The 15,763-nt window shown below is 31.8% G+C and overlaps 1 protein-coding gene across 1 annotated transcript in view; it reads left to right on the top strand.

Moving 5' to 3' along the window:
* The first annotated feature begins 1,311 nt into the window (after positions 1-1,311).
* LOC117167889 overlaps positions 1,312-15,763 on the top strand; it is a 238,819-nt gene continuing 224,367 nt past the window's right edge. Inside the window, exon 1 of the mRNA XM_033353124.1 lies at positions 1,312-1,426. The gene's annotated coding sequence lies outside the window, so the exon portion shown is untranslated. The remainder of the gene's footprint in view (positions 1,427-15,763) is intronic.

Genomic DNA, 15,763 nt, shown 5'->3' with positions numbered 1-15,763 from the left:
TTATGCTTTAGAACCCAATAATTTTTTTTCATTATTCGGTTCCTGCTGTTTTCCCTGATACCCACATGAACAAAGCAAACAATTGAATATTTTTAGAAAATAAATCAAAAATTAATTTCAAGCATAAAAGGATACAAAATTTAAAAACATAAAACTATCAAAACTATATATAACAGATATAATACAGAGAAGACTACCAGAGTCTATTATTTTTTTACATTAAAATTTATTATCGTTCTTAAATGGAATTATGAAAAATTTGCTGCCAGTCCATATTTACTATCCGAAATTTTAGTAGATTTTAATTATATTACAGTAGCTGAAATTTCAGTAAGCATCCGTGAAACGGTAACTTTTTCTGAAGAGAAAACAGTAAAATATAAGTCTTATAACAGTCAATAATTACGTATTCTTAGTGAAGATCCGCTAAGTCAAATAGCTAGAAGTATGTTTTTTTACTGATCGAATAGGGATTATTCAATAAGGGTTTTTGGGGAGTCCATTCCCCATCGCTCCAATCTAAATGCTAGAGAGTTATTACAAGTTCTTTGACTCGGCCCTTGATTTGCAGAGTTACAAAACAAAATACTATTTTTGAAAAACAGTTTTTGTGCAATAAGATGATTTGAAATAAGAAGCGTTAAGAAGCTTCAATTCTTGTATCTAGAGATAAATGAGGACTAAAAGATAGAGCAACAAATATCAACTAGGTGTACTGCTATTTCTCTACCTTTGAATTCCAGAAGAGTTTTCTTGAGGGTCAGAATGAAAGTTAGAAATACAGCAAAAGTTAGAGTCAGAGTTGAAATTGAAGCCAGAGTCGGAATTAGAGTAACAGTTAAAGTTAGGGGTAGTTAGGGTCAGAGATGAAGTTAGAGTCAGAGTTAAAGTTAAAGTTAGATTCAGGCTCCTCGAACAAGGGAAGGACCTCAATCTCATGAGAATGGGGTTTCTTGTTAGAAGAGCTGTCAAAACACGAATCGAATTTTGGTAGGCCACAATAGTAGAGAGCGTGTAACCGCGTAGTAGATTACGACGCGAGCGCCACTGTCAGTAAATCGATGCGAAAGGAACGTATACTCTCTAACTGTCTCTCTCCTTCCCGCGCTCTAGCTTCCTCTCTCCCTCCCACACAGCCTCTCTGATTCTCTCTTTCTCTCTGATTCGCTCCGCCGTCCTCTGCTTCTGCCACCCCTGAAAGCACCCTCGCTACCCCCACTCAACTACCCTCTCTCTGGTAAGTTAAGCTCGCATTTTAGCGTCGGCTCCGCGGTTCAGCGAAGTTCAGTCCGCCACTCGGGCGTCGTGCACACGTGTCATCGCAAGCTCAGTTGTCTTCCTGCAAGCTCGACGTGCAACACGGAAATTTTCGCGGTAGCAGTCACGCTCGATGTTCCCGCTCTCGAAGGCCTACACATCCTTCAAGGTAGAGCTTCCCCAATTTTCGTTTTTAAATTTACCCCCCTTTACCTCTATTTCTTCCTACTACCTGCATTTTTTGCGGCTACCAAGTGAGACTCGAAAGTTCGCTATGGATACTGGATGTTACACTAGTGCAATTCGAACTAGCTAGAAGCTCTTTGGATTTTTTATTCATTTAAAAATCATTCGTAACTTACTACTTTTCATTGAGGAACACTGTGTTTTTTTAATGTCACTATAATATTATTAAGTAAATAAATATTAAGAAACTTCATCATGGATGCTTCAAGTACAACACGAATTAATTAAAGTCTTGTTAAATCGATTATAAATTTAAAAACAACTATTTTTCATTAAGGAATACTTTGTTTGAAAAGATAGTTTTATTATTCTAGGAAATAGTCAGATATTGAGAAAACTTTAACTGGAGCGTAGATTGTTACACTATACAGTTAGACAACAAATAGTAACATTTTGCAGGTCCAAAATAATGGATAATATAGTAATTATCGATAAAGTGTCCGGCCTATTTTTCTACACTTTATAGAAAATCACGACTTTAAGAAACAAACTGGAGGAATTTTAAAATTAAGTTAGAGAAGCTTTTTTTTTTTATTTTCTTTGCTAAGTGTTCTTTAATTTCCTGCCGCTGTGATCTAACGTATTTTCATTGACCGTGCCTTTGGAAACACGCGCTCAATTCTATGAATGGAAAGGTGCACTGTCTCTTTTCCGGCATCGACCCAAAGAAATTCAATAGCGAACAATTGCGCGATTTAATTGCGCATCTTTGACCATTCTTTTCGATTTCCATTTAATCTTCAATTATTTAAGGATTTTGGAAAAACTTGTTTGCGTAGACTAATGCATAAATTCATCTCTAGCAAAGTTTACATTGAAAAAAATTTAACATTTTCATTTCGTAAAGATAAAATTGAATATTAGCTATGGAACAATGTAATTGTTTTCGGCAATACTTTTCGTACAAAAAGGAAATTGTTTTATGAGTAAATTGAAATTAGGAAATAGGGTATATCGCAATTTAAATAATGATAATTTAAATAATAATATAGTATTTGAAGTTTCAATATTTTCAAAATTATACAAACGCCCGCGTATGATCGAGATAACATTTATGGGAAGGAGGGATTAGTATAAAATGGAATTTGAATTTTGACCTGCTTCGCATCTGCATTATTTATACATATTTTGTCGCTCTATATTTTTTCAAAACTATATCTCTGAATTTTGCATACTTCAAATTTTACTGGTCTTAACACGTGAAGGCAGCTTTCATTTTCAATTTTTATTTTTGGATTCTATAGTGACTTTTAATAAGATTTCTGAAGTAAGTGATTCACTCATGGATGAAAATTTGACATCTTGGCATTTTCTGTGTCGAAATTCAAGAATCATTATCTAATAAAAACGAAAATGTTTGGCAAAAACAAATTTCTGTGAATTTTTAGTCATTATTTTGGAAGCGAAAATCCGTTACGAAAGCCTTTGAAAATAAGGTTTATTCAACTTTTAATCTAAACAAGCTCCATTGTTGACACGAAATGACATATAAACACGTGAAAGTAAACTTTACAGTTGGTTTGATCGCCAAGAGATTTCCAAGAGTAGTTTAAAAGCACCGAGAAATCTTTTCTTGCTATTCTTATTTCTTCCGAACACTGTTATTTTATCTGTTTCATTCATTAACTTCCCTTTTATATATTTGACCTTCATAAATAAAGTTTTGGAATATATATTCTACCCAGAAGGTCACTAGCAGATAAAAGCAGCGGGAATGAAGAAAACATGGTAATTAATCATCTGTCCTCATACATTTCCTGACCCAGGCAGTCGAAGATAATGTAGACAGATTTTTTATTTCAACAGTCACTTGATCTCTCTCCTTTATCATCATTGGCCGACACTCTTTATACATACCATGTCCCGTAAACCACAAAGTTAGATAATACTTTCCACTCTGATGAAAAACCTTGCGCAGCTTTGCAAAGGCCGAATTCGTTACGACCGGTTGAATTTTTGTGGATTCCTCGTGAAAGTTGATAACGAACTACTTAGGTAGGATGAGATGCCCAAGTACTTCGAAAGCAGTGGAGATTCTCTCTATAGTATCGTTCTATTTGGCATTTTCGTGCTTCCAATAGCTTGATTTCGTTTCTTGTCAAACACTTCGTAACCTGGCGTTTACTTTAAAACATTGGTCTGGGGAATAAGATATTTGAAACAAATACATCCTAAAGGAAAATTTCGAGAAGAAAATAGAATTTATTGACCTAAGATAATGAGCAACGCTGCATATAATTTTGTAAGGTAAGCATTCGAAAAACTCTAAAAGACAAGATGCCAAACAGTTGTTTACTTCAAATACTATGCCTGATCAAGATAAAGAATTGTACACAGAGAAAGATATTATTATTTCATAATTTTGTAAATTCTACGTTTTGATCAAATTCAGACTTCTATTGCTGTTTCTGCAATATAAAATAAAAATTTTTGATAATTGTAAATCAAATGACACTATGAACCATGTTTCTAAAGCAGTTTGTACATAAGGTAAGAATAGGAAGCAGTGGTGAGGTACACATATTTTAAGTGGAAGAAGTCATTTATAAGAAGACCCTATTTTAAAAATGATAATTATTATTGTCATTTAACGAAAATAAATATTTCACTACTACTCACCGTAAAACGTACAAAAATTTGAGCAAGTATTTTAACAAATTTGATTACATTCCGATAACTTTTTTGTCCAACCGAGGCTAATCTTACTGCTGATAGAAAATCAGTAGAATAGGTCAGTAATGGCAATACAATATAATTGGAATGATTTCACGTTATTGGATAAATGGCAGTGCATAATTATTTAATGTTATTAGAAATATATTTGAATACTAACAAAAAGATATAGTATTGATTTTTATGAAGTAAAAAATTGTGGTTTAATGAGAGGTGTGCAGTCCTTTATTTGATTTTTTAATACTTTGTGGTCTTACATATATTCCGTAACGTGTTTTCTTTTATTCATATCGTTGGGTCGTGTTCTACTCAGTGGCAGCTATATCCTCATTTTTATTTAAACTAAGGAAACTCGCGTTATGTGATATATGTATGACCACTTTGACAAGCATGGAATATTGGATTTTTTTAAATAGAAAAGAATCTAATTTCGTTTTAAACCGGATTGATGTAAACTTAAGAGCTAGATAACTAAAACTTATCCCTAATTGGTTTAGTGCATACAAAATTAAAAAAAAATCAAATATGCGTTGTGATAGCAATATTTTTATATTATAACTTTCAATATATTAATGAAAAAATATTGATTTAAATTTTAGCGAAAATTTTGGTATAGCATGAACTTTTTTCTTTCAGCATCATTATTTCTTGGAATGATTATCTTTGATTGAAAAAATGCTTCTTTTTATAGTGATGACACCGAAAAATCGTCTATCTTACTGAGATACCATCGCATCAAACTTTGATTTTCTTAAAATAGAGTAATTGGATTGCATCAAACATTTGTTATTCTTATTTATTTCATCCATATTTCGCGAGGAAGTTTTTATTTTTGTGAACATTCTTAATTTTTTTTTTAATAACCTGTAAAATTTTAACCTCAAAATTCTTGGATAATTTTCTCAAAATTGGCTAACTTTTTTAGTTCAACATGTTTATCCTAAATCAGAAACTTAATATTGCGGGAGTTAGATTTATTTTTCATTTGAACGAAGATTATATTTATTCAAGCCGTAGCCAAACCCTAATCTAATTTGTGGTCAGTTTCATCCTGAGATTGTTAACTTCCACACATATTTCCTCAACAATTGATAACTTTTTTCATGAAACCCTTTCGGGCCTTAATTTAGAAACACTTTCGTTCGGAAGTCCTCTTTTATATTAACTTAAAATGGTCACCTAGTTCTGCACAATTGCCCTTCGAATCTAAACATCTATGAATCTTTAATAATTGATATATGTTGTTTGGTAACATTCTTCTATTTTATATTTCAGTAGAACAACTCATGGTTTGTCAGATCCAAAAATTACAAAATAAATTGTTAATATTATTTAAAACATCTCGGAGCCTTAACTAATTAAAAATAGTCACAAAAGTTCATCAATTATTTCAAAAAAGAATAATGAGCAACGCGCAGCTAAACTTAAACACACACTCGAACTGACAATTAAGAACGGTTCTGGGTATGGCTTTCATTAGCAACTAAAGCGCGGAGAGCGCAGCCAACGAGCCAATTGTCACGCTTGAATGAGTACGGCGTAAATCTGGAATTCTTCTATCCTAATTCTAGTGTATATATGTGGGTGATTTCCAAACAGTGGGCCATCTTAAAGTAATTTATTTTCGAAAACAAAATTTGAGCGGCTCAAATGTGTGTTTGCGTACGTGTTTTTTAAATTAAGTCTTACCCTATAAAGTATGAAAATATGAAACTAAGAGATCACGGAATAATTTTTTGATAGACATAATGCATTTTAAAAAGTAATGGCTCATACCTAGAGTTAAAACTTTTTGCTAGAAGGGTACAATATAGGCCATCCTGCCTGTTCAAATTCGAAAATCATTTTTGTTTAAAACACCCTAAGATCAATATATAATCATTTGCTTGAAATTTCAGATATTAATTACAAAAATCTTTACATACAACGAACTGCCTTTCCGAAATAACAAGCTCGCATTTTGCTGCTTTTATATGTCAACTTTTATCATTGAATCCGTGCAACGTTCGCTACTTCTTGCTTTTTTAGTTACTTAACGTAATTAAGCACTTGACATAGTTGTAAAATTCTAGATATCGATTCTGCTCGTATAAGATTGGCCTTTTGCAGTTCCCAAACAAAATTAATTATTTAATCAAATTCAAAGGCAAGAAAGTTAAGATCGAAATTAGATAGTCTCTCATCAAACTAAAATTAACCAATATTTAAAAATATGTATAGATTTCTCCTCCAAGAAAATTCGTTTCAGAGCTACCCTTTCATAAGCTTAAAAAGATTATTCTATACGAATAGTATTGTAATTTATTCGACTTATTTTAAAAGAAAAATCTAATATTGAATAACGTCTAATTAATTAAAAAGTCATTTACGCTTCTCTTTCCTTATATTCACATTGACCGCACAATGCTCTCGAGTTTGCAACGCACTTCCTTTAATTGAAAAGTATCTGAAGGACTTTTTTAAACTCAATAAAGCTGGAAAAAATTGAAAAAGTTTCCAATTTCACTTTGCAGTGCCTTTAATAGATTTTTATTGCACCCCAGAGGATTTAGCTCTAGACACCTGGAGTATTTGCTTTCAGTGAAGTAAAATATAATAACGCGACTCTCAGGACGTATAAATTTATTCACTATTCTCTGAGTAATCAATATCAAGTAATATAGTTGATTGAAAATCTCTGTTTTCGAATAAATATCTATAGGTATTTGTTGCTTATTACGATTTACGAATAATAGCAATTGATCTGCATTTCCAAGTACTTTGCTTTTGTGGTAAAGTTTCTGTTTGACCCACTCGAAGAAGCTACTTTGAGAGATTTTCAACGACGAGGGTGGCCTCGAGATTCTAACCCCCTGCTATCTCGATGGGAATCGCAAGTAAGAACTCAGGAGTTTGTGAGATGGAGTTAGTGGGAAAGAAAGAGGTTTGAAGGTGGAGGGAAAAGAATCTGGTGTGAAAAATTCATTCCACGTTTACTGAAGTTTGTGAGTTTATTTCATTCCCTTTCATTGCCTGTTCGTACAATTTTATCTACCAACCTATTAATCTCTCTTACTCGGTACTGATACGCGAGATTTGTGATTTCCTAGACTTATGTATCAACCTGAATTTTACAAAATGTGACTATGACCTTTACTGCATTTTTCCCAAATTCCAAGTGCACTTTTTCATTTATTTGGTCGAGTAAAAACATAGACTTAAATACCATCTTGATTAATAAATACATTAAACAATTTATTTATTACATACACAATAAAGTATTTATAAAGTTGCTCAAATATTTTTTTCTCAAACTAGAAGACTTTTCAAAACTGAACTATTACAAATATCAATTTTCCAATCCATTACATATTTTTCAGTAGAAAAAGTATTTATTAATCAGGCACCTCAATTACTTCATGGTGACCGCTGTCGGGAAAACTGAAAAATAGCGTGGAATTTTGAATGTCGAGAAAAAGCTGGAAAATATCCAAGAGTTTTTGTGAAAAATGGGAATTGCTGAGATTTGTTTTAACTTTTGCAATAAAGATCATTTCATATTCAGGATTTTTAAGTTAATCTTTTTGTTCAAAAATAAATGTTTCTTTTGCGCCATATATTAAAGAATTTAAAGCTTGTGTTAATGGATCGTTTACATACATACGAAAGCTTCATTCATATTTGAGAAGAAAAATTTCCTTTTTAGATAGGGTTAGTGTACCAGTCTCTGCACATTTATGTAATGGTCGGTCAGTCTTGTTTATTTTATGATAAGGATACTGCAATATAATGTAATTATGAAAAGTAAATAGATGTTTGGATTATGCATACTGTCTATAAACACGCAAAGGATAAAAATTATGTAAAATTTGATTAATTTTACAATATTGAAAATGTTTATACAGACGATCAGCCTTGATCGCCATTTAGGGTATATGTGCTGTTTCCAATTTCAGAAAACAGAACATTTTAATTTTGAAGTTATGACTTACTTTAATTGAGTTTTCACTTAAATAGCTGCATTTTTCAAACGTGAAAATCTTGAAGTTTTCCAAGTCCTTAGCAATTTCAAATTACGTACTATATATTTAAATATTTTCAATCTGCCCGAACTAAGATGCAAAATTTTTTAATTTACCCAATAATCGGGTATCCTGTCCGACCACAAGCGTGAAAGTCATTTCAACAGTGCTTCTTAAGTCGAACAACTAAGGTCAAGAGATTTATCGTTCACTTTTTTCTAAAGATATTTACATTATAAAAAGTGTGAACATTGTCTTGAAATCTTAACCCTTCTAAACTAGAATTACAAGGAAAGTGCGTTATTAAGCCTATCTGCTTTAAAAAATTGTTGGTACATATAATGACTGTTCGACTATTGAAACACATACTGCTCGACCACTACTGATATTGTCCGACCACCGTTCCTTCTTAACTTCTGATAGACAATCTTTTTTTCTTCAAAAATAGAATTTGACTTCAAACAGATGGCAGAAATAACTTTTTAAATAAATAAATTGCCCGAAAATGTGAATTTTTGTTAGAGAAAAAGTAAAAAAGAGTTCCCTGCAACGATTTTACTATGAGGGTATCACTATTCAGCCGAATATTTGACCAAATCTAAAATCTGTATTTCAGAACTTAAATCACAAAAACGCTAATATTTCTCAACAATAGTTGTTTTGAGAAAGATTTTCTTTTAATTGAAAAGGAAATTATTAAATTTTCGGGCCAAAATTCATCTCTTTAAAACACTTGCTAAACATCTGTCTTTTTGAACAGTAAATTGGTACGTTTGAATAGAAAATTCATCATTTGGTAGAAAACTCGACTTTTTGCAATGCAAGTTATTTGTTTTTCATTGGAATGCATATTTTTATATGTTTGGTTCGGAACTTATATCTGTTGGTGAAAAATTCTTCTTTGCAGTGGAAAATTGGACTATTTTGTTGAGAATTGTAGTCTGTAAAGACGTTAAGAAATTCTGTTATTCTCTGATGATAATACAGATTACTTGAATATTCAATTATTTTGTCAAAAATTTATCTTTTTAGGTTGAAAGTTAATATTTTTGGATTAAGGTTAATTTTGTTTAATTGAAAAGTCTGATATCATAATTTTCCGTCAAAAATGAATCACTTTTGGTTGCAAATTCTAGTATTTGGTTGAATATTTATTTATTTTGTTAAACACCGAGCTTTTTTCATTCAAATATTTATTTTTGGTCGGAAGTAAATCCTTTTTTTATTAAAAAGTTTTATGCTATATTATGGGTTCTGAATTTATCTCTTTTGGTCATAAATTTTCCTTCGTAGTCTGTGATTGAACAATTTTTTTAAAACTCAATCTATTTTATTAAAAAGTCATATATTTTTGTTTAAAGATAGTTTCTTTATTGGACAGTCTACTATTACATTTATAATCTAGAATTCATCTGTTTTTCTAAAAAAATTTACAGGGTGGATCAAAAGTTACTTATTTCCTTAAATTCAACTATTTGTTAAAAATTCATCTTTCTTGGTGAAACGTTCAACCATTTTGTTGAACATTCATATTCTTAATACGAAATTTCTCCTTTTAGAATAAAAATAAATTTCTGGGTATGAAAATCATATTTTTTTGGTTGAAAATTCATTGTTTATGCATTGTTGAAGATTTGAAATTTTGGATAGAAAATTCTTTTCCTTGTAGAAATTTTATCTCTTTCTTTTAAAGTTCATCTTTCTGTTTGTCTGGAAGATTCCACTATTTGATTATAAATGCAGCTATTTGGTTAAAAATGTATTTTTTCGGTTATAAATTCAAGTATATCATGGAAAATTATTCTTGTTGAGAATACAATAAGTTTTGATCTAAGATATTTAGAATATGGTAGCTACATTAATATTATTCAAAAGAATTTTGTTCCCACATTATTCACCTATTTGATTGAAAAATCACCCCATTTTCCCTCTTTTGAGGTCATTTTGAGCTGTAAAGTCTGAAATCACTCACAATAATTTTCCATATATATCTTACCTTGGAGGTCAGGGGTTCGATCCCTGAGCTGGTACCTTTAGAAATTTTTCAATGTACCTTTACTGAGGTGCTGGTGGTTCGGAACCCACCTTAAGCTGTAGGTCCCCCCATCGTGTACTTGACTGCAACCCAGTCCGTCAATGATGGGGTAAAAACCAGGCTTTGTCCAATATGTCTGGGCAGACTGCTCCAATCAGATCACTTGATTGCATTATAAAAATGCGTTCGTAACTGATGATATATACCGGGACATCCCCGTGCAAAAATGATAAAATGAAAATCCATCTCTAACCAAAAATGCCTTCGACATATTGGGCAGTATAAGCCTGTGACAACATTTCAACACAGAAATGTTTTAATAATAATAATAATCATAACCGCTGAAAAGATAGCTAAAATACTATGAATGTTTAATGATTCTCACAAAAATAAAATAAATTATTTATCTAAAATTTGTTCTATAATTTTTCAATTTTTCTCTAACGAAATAAATTCGAATTACAGTATCAAGAATGTTTAGAGTTCAATCTATTTCGCTCTATTTTCGGCATCTGCCTTTTATTATTGTTTTACATACTGATCAATTATTATCTACTGATCCAATAACCACTTCGCTGTAATAATTATTTATTGATTCCAGCATTAACTTTGAACTGATGACAATTGCATACCAAATAACTAATCTTTATTGACAATGATTGCAAATCGTCCTACTTAATGAAGGTTTCAAAAGCATATTAAAACATTTCGTGCAAATTTTATATGATATTTTCTTTTTGGGTTGCAGTCTCAGGGATTTGACTTTTTAATGAAATTATTCGAAACGCTTTTAAGAATACCTGGCCAGAAAAGTTAGAACTGCACCTAAACACTTTCATGAAGAAATCCTACAAGTTTGCAGAACATTAGAATACTTTCAACCGTAAGGAATACCTCACAGATATGCAGTGAGTTCATGCATTTTAATGGCATCTTTATGCAGAATCTGCGATTAGTTTCTTGGCTATTCTTCGTTCTATGGAAACCAGGTTTAACCAAAACAGTACAAATCTTTTACATTTGACTTCATTGAATATCCTATTATCTGAAATTTCCTTATATAATCTGACTTGTAGCATCGATACTTAATTAATTTTATATAACTCATAAATAATTTAGTGAAAAGCTTACATTTCACAAACCGCTATTCCCTTTTTTCAGATTATACAAAAATATTTTTAAAAAATGCTTGAAGAGATTCAAAGGAAAGTGAGATATCACTATTGTCCTGTTATACGACACAAGAACGTGGCATTTTAATCAACCACATTTTCTTAACATACATAATTATGTAATCCCAGTTTCTTTCTCCCTTTTATTTAAAAAAAGAACCCAAGAATTTGTCTTCTTTCTGCATGTTCTTCTCTTTCGATTTCCCTTCTCATTCTAGCCTCTTTCTTTTATATGATCCTCCACAATAAAAAAGCTTTGCTAATTACCTGGGCTGAATGCCGTAGAGTGCATCTGAGTGACTCCTTTGCTCCCTTTTCTCTGCCAGCCTCTATGACTGGATTTTCTTCTCCTTCTGTATCTCATAGATTCTCACTTTCTCTCTCTACACTAAAATTGTGGAAGCAGTCCTTAATTAAATACACTTTAGAAAACTATAGTAGCGAAGATCAGGTTACGTGCCTATAATACATGTGCCTACATACTTTCGCATTAAGTACACTGAGAAAAATGGATTATACGAGGTGGATATTACAAGTTAAGGATAATACCCCGTAACGAAAAGTATTATATCGCGTATAATCTATCATCTTTTCCTAATATATGAAGATATTACAAAACATAATCTCGAGATGTTAAATTCTTATAATCTTCAGATATTCATTCGTAAGATCTAGATATTATTAAACATGCAGACGTGCGCGCGCATCCATTTTGTCTCTGCGTCCTGCTCCGCGTGTTCTGTGTTTCGTAAATGATGTGTATATTATTCAGGAAATAATACGAAATATCACCCAAAAGTAAACGACTAGAACAAGTATATATTTAAAAGAATCAATCAACTTCAAGATTAAATGCTAAATGTCGGTTCGCCTAGACACTTTGGTAAATAAAATAACCTCAAAATCGTTGACCAGATATTTTTGCATTTAAAAATCAGAAAAAACGCTAAATAAAGCATTGTGTCGAACGGTACTTTCGTCATTTTTTAAAATGTTTGAAGTACTTATTTCCCTCTCAAATTTAATTTGTTCCCCGTCACACACACAACACTAATAAGTTTTTTTGGATTTATTGAACTCTGGAATAATATTTTTTTATAATATATATTTAGCTCGCATGTGCACAGACTTTTTAAAACTAAAGGTTAAAGCATCGAGATGAGTAATTTGGTGATTGTGAATTCTCTTTTTTTAAAGGTTCTTTGGCTTTAATTTACACATTCTTATCACATATCTCGTGCTTCGCACTCTATTTTGTCGCGCCAATTGTATATCATTTTGATAAATGTATATTATTACGATTCATAACATGCATTGGCATTAAAACACACGTAGTTTCATTTTCAATTTAAAAAAATGCAAAATCTTTAAAAAAAACTTTTGTTATTAAACATTTTATTGCAACTTCTGCCGTTTTTTCAAAAACTGAATTTGCGCATTTTCAATTTTATTTTTACAATTTAAAAGTTACACATGCTGCCCCACCTGCCCACGCAGCGGGAAGATTTTTGTTACTGATAATAAAGTTTTTCACGATCAAAAATTAACATTTTTCTTCTTGTGCCTTTTTTTTCAAATCGTGGGTTATTTGTCTTAAAATATATCTGGTAATTTTCGGTTTTGTGAAAAAAGTCATGAGAATAAATTGTTCGTCTTTATGAATACTATGAATATCCGCGCAGAAAATTTTTGTATTTTGAAAAAAGTGGTCTCAAGAATATTCATAATGCGCTCACTTTTTGAATTTTTATCCAAAATGGCTGGCTAACGAACTCGACCTATAGTTTACGACACAAATGAGTGTACTAAAGGCTGATCTGATAGAGTAATTTTTTCACAAGTATCGTGTTCATAGAAAGACAGACATACATACATGCAGGCATAGAGACAGAGACATTCGCAAAAACCTGTTTTTCACGTTCAGGGTATCTCGAATCGTGGACATTTAACAAAAACGGGGGGGGGGGGGGGGGGGGGGGGGGTCAACTTTTACACAAATCTAATACCTTCTTTGATGAGAGTGTAGAAAATTAATCCTTAACCAAAGACAAAAAATGTTCCACAATATACATGGATGGAATTTTCAATTAAACATCAATTTTAAACAAAAAAGGGAACAGTTACATTTTCCATTAAAAAATAATAATTTTCAAACCAAAAAGAACGATTTTTCAACAAAATAGTTCAATTTACGATTAAAATGATGAATAATAAAAAATGCATTTCTAACTTAAGAGTTCAACATTTACCCGAATTGTTTTATTCCTTTTTATATTGCGCCTTTTGTAAACGCACTGGTTTTTATTAAATTGGATCTTTCAAGTCTCGGATGTCAGGATGTTCGGTTTGAAAATTTAAAATTTTTGAAAGGATCAGATAACAGTTTTAAAATAATAATCATGGAGTTTTCTTCGTAGATCATAATTAAAGAATTCGCCTTTCGAACAAACCAACAAAAGATTTTATATTGCGACTTTTTTTGATTATCAATCATTCACTACGCGGTTGTCTACTATTTCATATTATTATACCATTATGTCATATCTCTTGGGGGTAGCAAGACTCACTCGGTGAGGAAGATACAAATGTGGGGTAACGGTTTCGATTTGTAGATTGATCTAGAATTCTCGAGTTATTTATTTAATTAACACGTTCGTCCCGACCCACCGACTGCACCGACCCAGTCTGCTAATATATCTCTTTAGCGATCACCTCAAATGTAGAGCCTCACGGAGTCATCATGTAAATCTCCCCACTCGGGCCCATCAATATCCAAGGTCGTTTATTTTAGTGGAAATTCACTCCACTGGCACTCATCCTAATGCATTTCTTTTAGCCTATTGTCGACTGCATCCCTCTCTAACTTCCTTCACGCCTATGGATTTTTTCATGCGAACTCCTTTGTTTCTATGACTTTTTATGTTATTATTCAACTCATATATTAACTATTCGCCATTTCATTTAATGCTTATAATCGTATATTGTTTATATATCGAATGGGTTATCCATGACTTATTTCAATATACCAATCTCTAAACGCAATAATATGATAACTAATAGTTGTGTCTTATCTGATTTTTCAATTACTTTCTATCTCTCTCTCTATCCCTCTTTTTCTCTTTCCCTGAGTATAAAAGACCTTCTTCGATGTGATTCAAACTAAAGGTATGCATCCTAGCGTGAAATGGTTATAAGAGAATTCGTGGATATAAATTAGGTGCAAAGGACCCCTCAGCAAATATACATGAAGTGGCTTTCGGTCGATTTTGATTAAACTTCGTAAAATTGTAGTTTTCAATGTATCGATCAAAAGTGTTATGAGGCACAAAGTCCGAAAATGGACAGTTTTCGAGTTGTAGAGGGTTAAACATCCAACCCTTTTCAGAAACATTACCAAATATCTCGAAAACTGTAGCTCTGCGAAAAAAATGTTCCCTATGAAAGTTATTGGGCTCTAACGTCATTTATTGCTAATATTCAGCCAATAAAGACAAGATATAAAGAGGAAATCAATATAGAACCAATAAAGGCAAGAAATGAGAATGACTTAGTCAATATTGACAACATCCTGGACAAATTTTGCCTTGATTGGCTAGATAATGACTAAATCTCGGTCATGTCTTGCCTTCATTGGCTGGCTGTTGACTAAGTCATTCTCATATCTTGACCTTATGGATTCTATATTGATTTCCTCTTCATATCTTGTCTTTATTGGCTGAATATTAGCAATAAATGAAAAGATCACATTGAATGACCTTGAAAAATGATCTGTGTCTTAAGGCCATGACTTTCTTTGCATTTTCCCGTTAGAGCCCAATAACTTTCATAGGGAACATTTTTTTCGCAGAGCTGCAGTTTTCGAGATATTTGGTAATGTTTCTTAAAAGGGTTGGATGTTTAACCCTCTATGACTCGAAAACTAACCATTTTCGGACTTTGTGTCCCATAACACTTTTGGTCGAGACATTAAGAACTACAATTTTACGAAGTTTAATCAAAATCGACCGAAAGCCATTTCATGTACATTTGCTGCGGGGTCCTTTTTGTTAAATAAAATATTATTGTAGGTTTTGTCGTTTTTAAGAAAATTACTGATTAATTTTCTATGTGTATTTATAGCAAAAGTTTATAACAAATTTGTCTCTTGTTTGGTTTTTCCAAGAATTCAATTTTATATTTGTAACGCTATTTTTGTACCATTAAAACAAAAACTACGCGTCCTATCAAAAAACTACTAATGAAATGTTTGTGGCTCTTTTTTATGAGCAACCTTTATCTATTAATTTTTTTTATTGCTTGTGTCGTTTGTCAAAAATTTAATTTCTTTTGTAGATTCAAAAAAAATTCTGAAAGAGGATATTAGATTTTTGAAAGATGTA

This window comes from Belonocnema kinseyi, chromosome 2 (assembly GCF_010883055.1).
Source record: "Belonocnema kinseyi isolate 2016_QV_RU_SX_M_011 chromosome 2, B_treatae_v1, whole genome shotgun sequence".
NCBI lineage: Eukaryota > Metazoa > Arthropoda > Insecta > Hymenoptera > Cynipidae > Belonocnema > Belonocnema kinseyi.
This window is presented reverse-complemented; position numbering and strand designations above follow the sequence as displayed.